The sequence below is a fragment of the Hibiscus syriacus genome, unplaced genomic scaffold, assembly GCF_006381635.1.
Source record: "Hibiscus syriacus cultivar Baekdansim isolate YM2019G1 unplaced genomic scaffold, ASM638163v2 tig00110338_pilon, whole genome shotgun sequence".
Classification (NCBI taxonomy): Eukaryota; Viridiplantae; Streptophyta; class Magnoliopsida; order Malvales; family Malvaceae; genus Hibiscus; species Hibiscus syriacus.
In genome coordinates, this window is record NW_024062691.1 from 1,050,456 (window position 1) to 1,060,183 (window position 9,728).

A 9,728-nucleotide genomic window follows, 5' to 3' on the forward strand; every position below is an offset into this window, starting at 1 on the left:
GTTAGTTATATTTAAAAAATATGTAATTAGTTTGTGTTAGTTAAATATTTAAGTTATATTTGTTTGTTGAATTTATATTATATAAAAAATTTAGTTAATTAGTTTTTTAGTAGTAAATTATAATTAAAAAATTATTTATTAGTTAAAATTATATTAAATAATAGTTTATTAGTTTAATATATTATAAGTTATTATATTAAATTTTTTTGTTGTGTTGTAAATTAGTTAGTTAGTTAGTTAGCTAGCTAGTTTATATTAGATTATATTAAATGATTTTTTAAATATATTTGTTTAATTTTTTTTATAGATGTATATGTGATATGATAAGTGACATGAGCACATTAACATATGAAATATAAGAATGATGCCCATAGTATACGATATGAGAGCTATAGGTATAGTTGGCATGCCAAGAGTCGAGGGTTTCATAGGTCCTTCGGGACAACTCATAGGTCCTACGGGACATATTCATAGGTCCTTCGGGACAAATTTTATATGTCACTCAGTGGGACTTATACTAGCTGTGGTGACAACAATAGTGCACAACCTCAATGTATTCGAATACCTTGAGTTCTCAGTAATGTACATGGGCTTATAGAATGTTATCAAAGGTAATTGCATTATTATTGTTATATGTTAGATCATTGAATGGATAGATCACATGTTCATATTTATAAGGAAAATTATTTTAAAAAGGTAATGTCACATCTCGGACTCGTACTCGGGTCGGGTGTGGGTTAGGGGTGTTACGTTTAATGGTATCAGAGCAAGGTTTAGTCGATTCTCGGCATAAACCGGAGTCTATAGTGTTTTATAATGTATACATGCCAACAAAATAGTGAAAACTTCTGATCTGGTATGGTAATGAGTATGTTGTTTTGCTAATAGAATGATATGTTTATTTTTAATAGATGTCCGGACATGATAGTTCTCGAAGTCAAGCGGGAGATGATCAACCCGCTGAAAGTAGTAATTCACCTGCCCTGGCCAGGCAAGGTGAAGAACAGACACCTTCTAGAGTGCCTGTAGCTTATCAAGATATGTTCTTTAGAACGTTAGATGCAGTATTGACGCGTTTCCAACCTCCTGTTACTTCAACTCCAAAAATGAATGTTGCAAAGGAGTTGAAGGGTTTAGGAGCTCCAAAGTTTAAAGGTGAAGTCGAGGAAGGTCCTGTTGCTGCAGACCTTTGGCTTAATGATGTGAAAATTATGTTAGAAGGACTCCACTGTTCTGATATGGAGAAGTTGGACGGGGTGGTCTCTTTGCTTTGTGGGCAAGCGAGAATTTGGTGGACAAATGTCACTTTGAGGATGACCAGTGATCAAGTGACATGGTCTCTGTTCCTGGAAGAGTTTCGGCATAAGTATATAGGAGACCAATTCATCAAGCAAATGAAGCAAGAATTTTTAATTTGAAACAATGAATCGCACTGTATATGAGTATGAGTGCGAATTTAATAAGTTAAGTCGCTTTGCAGCAGAGTTGGTGCCTACAGAGAAAGATTCCTGTGAGTGGTTTGTTGAGGGCTTGCGTCCAAGGCTAAAAGAAATGTTGATTGTATTGAATCTGTACTCATTCCAAGAAGTAGTAAATCGTGCTAAAGCTAGAGAGAGCGCAGAATGAACGGTTTGGGGGAGCAGAGAGCTCTACCATCCAAAACTGGAGATTCATCAAGCTCTACACTACCAAAGAGAGTAGAGATTTTGGTTTTCGATATCAAACAAGATATGAATCAGTGGCATCCTCTAGAGGATCGAATCAGGAAAGAGCTAGACGAACTCAATCTGTGGGGACTGGTGATGGGCGAGCACAACAGAGTCAAGTTGGGCAGTGTCAGATCTGTGGAAGAAACCATAGTGGAATATGCAGAGTTAAAACAGGAGCTTGTTTTCGATGTGAGGAAATAGGACATTTTATGAGAGACTGTCCTTTGAGGGTAGAAGAGTCTGTTCCACAGGAGAGGTCTGCTTCAATGTCCCAGAGGGGACGGGGTAGAGGAAGAGGTAGAACTCAACATGAATCCTCTACTCATCAGGAAGTTCGCTCTACTGCTCGGGTGTATAATCTCAAAACCAATGAAGACCGGGATGATCCAGAGATAATAACATGTACCTTTTTACTGTTTGATAAACATGTTATGGTATTGATTGATCCGGGGTCTACATACTCATACAATAGTAGCAAGTTAGTTAGAGAACTGAACATTCCGCTAGAAGCCACTAATAATGAAGTAATAATGACAAATCCATTAGGGCATAGTGCTAGTGTGAATTTGGTATGTCGAGGATGTCCCATATGGATTCAGGAAATTGAATTCCCTGCTAATTTGATGGAATTACCCTTCGATGAATTTGAAGTGATACTGGGAATGGATTGGTTGTTTCGTTATTATGGGAATGTGGATTGTAGATTGAAAAGAGTAATGTTGAAAAGTCCGGAAGGGGTAGAAGTCATGGTGTTTAGTGAAGGGTGGAATCCATTGGCAAATGTAATCTCCGCGATAACGACAACGAAGTTACTGCTACAGGGATGTCAAGGGTTCATTGCTAATGTGTTGGATATTAGAACCAAGGAGAAAAGAATTGAAGAAATTCCTATAGTCACAGAGTTTCCCGATATATTTCCTGCAGAATTACCAGGTTTGCCTCCAAATAGAGAGGTAGAATTCCAGATTGAAATAATGCCTGGAACTGCGCCTATTACTATGGCTCCATACAGAATGGCTCCAAAAGAATTGCAAGAGTTAAAGATACAGTTAAAGGAGTTGTTAGATAAAGGATTTATAAGACCAAGTGTCTCACCATGGGGAGCTCCGGGTTGTTCGTCAAAAAGAATGATGGATCAATGCTCTTTGCATTGATTATAGACAGCTTAAAGGTGACCATCAAGAACAAATATCCACTTCCCCGAATTGACAATCTATTTGATCAATTAAAAGGAGCTTCAGTGTTCTCGAAAATTGATTTACGTTCTGGTTATCATCAATTAAAGATTCAAGACAAAGATATCCCAAAGACGGCATTTAGAACGAGATATGGTCACTATGAGTTTATTGTGATGCCGTTTGGAGTTACTAATGCACCAGCTGCTTTCATGGATCTCATGAACAGAATATTCCAACCCTATTAGGATCAATTTGTGGTGGTATTTATTGACGATATTCTCGTGTATTCAAAGTCCAAAGAAGAACATAGTTCACACTTGAAAAAGGTGTTACAGATTTTGAGAGAAAAGAAGCTTTATGCCAAACTCTCCAAATGTGAATTCTGGTTGAAGGAAGTGACTTTCCTTGGACATGTGATTTCTGCAAAAGGAATTCGAGTGGATCCCCAAAAGATTAAAGCTATTTTAGAATGGGAAGTTCCAAAGAATGTGTCAGAAGTTCGGAGTTTTCTGGGGTTAGCTGGTTATTACCGAAGATTCGTTAAAAACTTTTCGATAATAGCATTACCCCTAACCAAGTTATTGAGGAAAGAGGTAAAATTTGCTTGGACTCCAGAATGTCAGGAAAGTTTTGAAAATTTAAAGAAGATTTTGACAGAAGCTCCTGTGTTGGTTCAACCTGAGTCTGGCAAGAATTTTGTGGTTTATAGTGATGCGTCCCATAATGGCTTGGGATGTGTGTTGATGCAAGAAGGCAAAGTGGTGGCATATGCGTCAAGACAATTGAAGTCACATGAGAAACACTATCCAACACATGATTTGGAGATGGCTGCAGTAGTATTTGCTCTTAAGATTTTGCGTCACTACTTGTATGGTGAAAGATGTTATTTATATACAGATCACAAGAGTTTAAAGTACTTGATGACTCAGAAAGAGTTGAATTTAAGACAGAGAAGATGGGTGGAATTTCTCAAGGATTATGATGTTGTGATTGATTTCCATCCGGGAAAAGCAAATGTGGTAGCAGATGCCTTAAGCCGAAAGACGTTTGCATCCTTACGAGCTATGGATGCTAGACTATCATTAAGTGAAGATGGTGTGTGTTATTTCTGCTGAATTGACTCTCAAGCCATCATGGCTAGATCGAATTAAAGAATTACAAGCTAGGGATGAAAAGTGTTTAAAGAAGCTACAACAAACAAGGAATGGAGAGTGTACAGATTATGAGATGAAAGCTGATGGGAACCTATATTATCATGGGAGGCTAGTGATTCCAGATGATAATGAGTTAAAGAATGATTTATTAACGGAAGCTCACTGTAGTCCATTAACGATGCACCCAAGAGGAAACAAAATGTATATGGACCTCAAGAGTCGATATTGGTGGCCAGGAATGAAGAAAGACATTACAGAATTTGTGTCCAAATGTTTGACTTGTCAACAAGTCAAAGCTGAGCATCAGGTTCCGTCAGGATTATTGCAACCAATGACGATTCCTCAGTGGAAATGGGATAACATAACGATGGATTTTGTAACGGGGTTACCTTTAACTCCAAATAAAAGAGATTCAATCTGGGTGATTGTAGACAGATTGACTAAGTCAGCCCATTTTATTCTGGTACGAACTGATTTCTCTATGGACAAATATGTCGAGTTGTATATCAGAGAGATTATACGGTTGCATGGTATACCTGTTTCTATAATTTCTGATCGAGATCCTCGATTTACTTCGAGATTTTGGAATTCTTTGCATGGAGCATTGAGAACTCGATTGAATTTTAGCACAACATTTCATCCTTAGACTGATGGACAATCTGAGCGAATGATCCAAATCTTAGAATATATGTTGAGAGCTTGTGTAATTGAATTCAAAGGATCGTGGGAAAAATATTTGCCACTTGCCGAATTTGCCTACAACAACAGCTATCAGTCGAGTATTAAAATGGATCCCTACGAAGCTCTTTACGGAAGAAAGTGTCGTACGCCTTTGAACTGGTATGAGCTCAAAGATAAAGAAGTGCTTGGTCTTTGAGTTGATTCAGGAAGTAGAAGAAAAGGTCCAAATAATTCAGAGTAATCTAAAAGCTGCAGCAGACAGACAAAAATCATATGCAGATCTAAAAAGGAAAGAAATTGAGTTTCAAGTCGGAGATAAAGTGTTTTTAAAAGTGTCTCCATAGAAGAAGGTGTTGAGGTTTGGTCGAAAAGGAAAATTGAGTCCTCGGTTTATTGGACCATATGAGATGTAAAGAGAGTAGGACTGTGGCATACAGCTAGCTTTACCACTGAGATGGAAAAGATACATGATGTCTTTCACGTTTTAATGCTTCGAAGATATAGATCTGATCCCTCTCATATCGTGACACCAGAAGAGATTGAGGTTCGACTTGACTTGACTTATGAGGAAGAACCTGTTCAAATATTAGCTCACGAAGTAAAACAACTAAGGAATAAGACTATTCCTTTGGTCAAAGTGCTATGGAGAAATCATAAAGTAAAAGAAGCAACGTGGGAACGTGAAGAAGATATGCGACATCAATACCTCTATTTGTTCGTACAATGAAAATTCGAGGACGAATTTTCTTAAGGGGGAGAGATTTGTAATATCCCAAATAACGGGTAGTGAAAATTATAAATTCAGAATTTGGTGATTAAAGTAGAATACTTAAATAGTTTAAAAATAATTGTTAGTAAATATGAAATGAATTAAAGGACAAAATGGTCATTTATAAGGAAAAATAATTAAAATTTTGGATGGGTTTATATTAACCCACGTGGAAGAGGATAGGAAGGCAAAATTTGTTCAAGAGTTCATTTTCTCTTCTTCTCATTGTTTTCCTCTTCTTCACGTTGGCTTTGGCTACAAAGGTAAGTTTGATTTTTATGGTTAATTTTTGGAATTTTAAAGAGGGTTTTGATTCTTTGGGTGTTAATTAAGCTTAAGGAAAGCTTAATTTGTTCTAAAACAACAAGATAAATATTTTAGAGATAGATTTGAAAAATGGATTTTTAGATGAAATTTTGATATGGATGAGTTTTTGAAGTTAGAATAAGATTTTGACTTGTCAAGAAGTTAATTAAGGAATATGGAGTGTTAGAATTGGATTTAAAACATGTTGAAAATTGGGTATGATTTTTAGCTTTGAGAATTTGAGTGAAGCATGGGAGATTTTAAAGTATTGGAATTGATAGAAGTTAATTAAAATGGTTGTAGTTAAGTTTGATAGTATGAAAGGATCTTTGTATGGGAAAATTTAGTGAAGAATTGGTGATTTTCGGGTTGGAACAGTAAAATTTCAGATTATGCAGAGGGAACCGATACCCCCTGGGGGGAATCGATTCCCCCTAAAGGAAATGTTGAAGTTTGGTTTATTAAATTAGTTTAAGTTGTTAGTATCAAATTACAAGGGTTAGGCTTCTGATAAATATCTTGAAAATTATGTTTATGTAGATATAAAACGTAATTCTATTCCGGAACAATCGAAGAGTTAGGATTGAAACAACGAAAGCGAGGCCAAGGTGAGTGCCTATTTTAAGGGTAGTACAATGGAACAAGACTTGTGATAAGTCTAATCCTATGTTGATTTTTATAGAACAATAGTTATGAACATGCATACATGATAATTATTATGATACATGCATAAGGTATATATGCTCATATGAATTGATAAATGATATATGTGAATAAATTCAAATGTATATGTGATATGATAAGTGACATGAGCACATGAACATATGAAATATAAGAATGATGCCCATAGTATACGATATGAGAGCTATAGGTATAGTTGGCATGCCAAGAGTCGAGGGTTTCATAGGTCCTTCGGGACAACTCATAGGTCCTTCGGGACATATTCACAGGTCCTTCGGGACAAATTTCATATGCCACTCAGTGGGACTTATACGAGCTATGGTGACAGCAATAGTGCACAACCTCAATGTACTCGAATACCTTGAGTTCTCAGTAATGTACATGGGCTTATAGAATGTTATCAAAGGTAATTGCATTATTATTGTTATATGTTAGATCATTGAATGGATAGATCACATGTTCATATTTATAAGGAATACATCATCATTACTTTTATATGCCTCACTAAGTCTATGACTTAATGTGTAAGTGATTTACACGTAGGTACAGAAAAGTAAGAAGATCGATCTTAAGAGCAGCAACGCATCATACCATCATTAGGGGATCAAATCAGAAGTAAACAACAAAGTATGTATTTTAGTTGTATAAAGTATGTTGGCATGTAATAAGTTGTTAGTTACGAACACTCTGATATACTTTTCTAATGTTTTTAAATGTAATTATGTAAGTGTTTAGTAATGAACGGTTGAATTTTTACGAATTTTATGTACATTTTTACGGAAGTACTGTAGCAGTACTGTAGCAGTACTGCAGCAGGGGAATCGATTCCCTATTTGTAAACTGGAAAATTTAACATTTCGGGTACTGTAACAGGTTACTGTTCACGGTACTGTAGTAGATTATTGTTTATACGTATTTTATTATTCGTAAATACATTTTTTACCTCAAAATTTTATACTGAATATAATTTAATAATATATTATCTTATTTTCCTAAAATAAGTTCAAATATTTTGTTATTTTATAAGGAAAATTATTTTAAAAAGGTAATGTCACATCTCGGACTCGTACTCGGGTTGGGTGCGGGTTAGGGGTGTTACAGCCAGGGTATCCGAGCGACATGGTAGGTCACCAGGGCATCCGAGCGACATGCATTTTGGGGTAGGTCGCCATGCACGCCCAGTGACCTACGACTTCACGTGCTCTGCTCTCGCTCGACTGCTCCCGTTGCGCCTCTGCTCCCATGCAGCGTGAATTCAACTGCACTATTGCAGCACTTATTGCTGCATTATTGCAGTCCTTCAGCAGCACGTGAATGACAATTTGAGGGTGATATAATTGAAGCAGACAAGATGGGTAGTTGTATTATATATTGGATGGGTTAATGAGTGAAACATAAAAGAAAGAAAGGGAGAAGAGAGCAAGGGAAAAGAGGAATAAGAAGAAAGGTAGAGCACAACATCGAGGTAAGTTTTTTAATTATTTAAATTAGTTTATTATTTTAAATTATTAGTTTGTTAGTTTATGGTTTAAGGTAAAACAAAAATTTAGTTAATTAGTTTGTTAGTTTAAGGTTTAAGGTAAAACAAAATTTTAGTTAATTAGTTTGTTAGTTTAAGTTATATCATACATAAATATAAAATTATTTAATTAGTTTGTTTGATAGTTATATATTAAAAAATAATTAATTAGTGTGTTAGTTAGTCGTTAGTTATATATAAAAAATATTTAATTAGTTTGTAGTTAGTTAAATAGTTAAGTTATATTTTGGTTGTTGAATTTATATTATATAAAAAAATTAGTTAATTAGTTTATTAGTAGTTTAAGTTTTATTATAATAAAAAAAATAATTTATTAGTTTAAGTTATATAAAAGAATAATTATTTAAATTAGTTTATTATTATAAATTATTAGTTAGTTAGTTTATTATTATAAATTAGGGTAAAACAAAAAATTAGTTAATTAGTTTGTTAGTTTAAGTTATATTATTGTTAGTTTAAGTTATATCATATAGAAATAAAAAATTATTTAATTAGTATGTTTGATAGTTATATATTAATAAAAATAATTAGTTAGTTTGTTAGTCGTTAGTTATATTTAAAAAATATGTAATTAGTTTGTGTTAGTTAAATATTTAAGTTATATTTGTTTGTTGAATTTATATTATATAAAAAATTTAGTTAATTAGTTTTTTAGTAGAAAATTATAATTAAAAAATTATTTATTAGTTAAAATTATATTAAATAATAGTTTATTAGTTTAATATATTATAAGTTATTATATTAAATTTTTTTGTTGTGTTGTAAATTAGTTAGTTAGTTAGTTAGCTAGCTAGTTTATATTAGATTATATTAAATGATTTTTTAAATATTGTTGTTTAATTTTTTTTTAGATTCATTCCAATGGCTGACCAAATTCCACTATTGAGTCTTGACAATGAACATATTTTAAGTCATTTGGGAATAATGGTGAATAAAATATTTGTTTAATGAATTATAATTAATAAAATATTTGAATATTATTCTATGATTGTGATAAATTTTTTGAAATATTTAATTGTAGGAGGACGAGTAGCGAGTACTTCGTCATCGGCTACATAAAGTGCCCAAGCCACACCGATTGATTGAAGAAAACTTACAAGAGGCTGGATTTTGGTATGTAACATTTGTGCGAGATTACAAGTTGGTCCCAGGTTTGATCAGTGGATGATTGAACGTTGGAGACCAGAAACGCACACGTTTCATTTGCCGTGTGGCGAATGTATGATAACTCTGGAATATGTGGCAATGCAACTCGGGGTCCAAACAAATGGGATGCCGGTGGTAATGACACATGAGTTTAATAATGTGGGACAACTTTGCAGTTTGTTTCTTGGGAAAACGCCCGTACCACCAGAGTGTAAAGGGTGGCGTGTGAAGTTGTCATGGTTGAAGAATGAATTTCAGCTTCAACCAAATAGTACGGAGCACGAAATTATATATGCAACACGAGCATATATATTGCAGTTGATTGGGGGAATTTTGATGCCGGATAAATCCGGTAATTATGTTCACACTCAGTATCTTCTTTTTTTAGAAATTTTGAGAATAATAGGCAATATAGTTGGGGATCGACGATATTGGCGTTCTTATATCGTGAGATGTGCAATGCGTCATTAGTCGTGGATGATAATAATACAGAAAAAATCGGTGGATGTCTGTTGCTGCTACAATCATGGGCTTGGCATAGACTTCCTTTTTTGACACCGATTA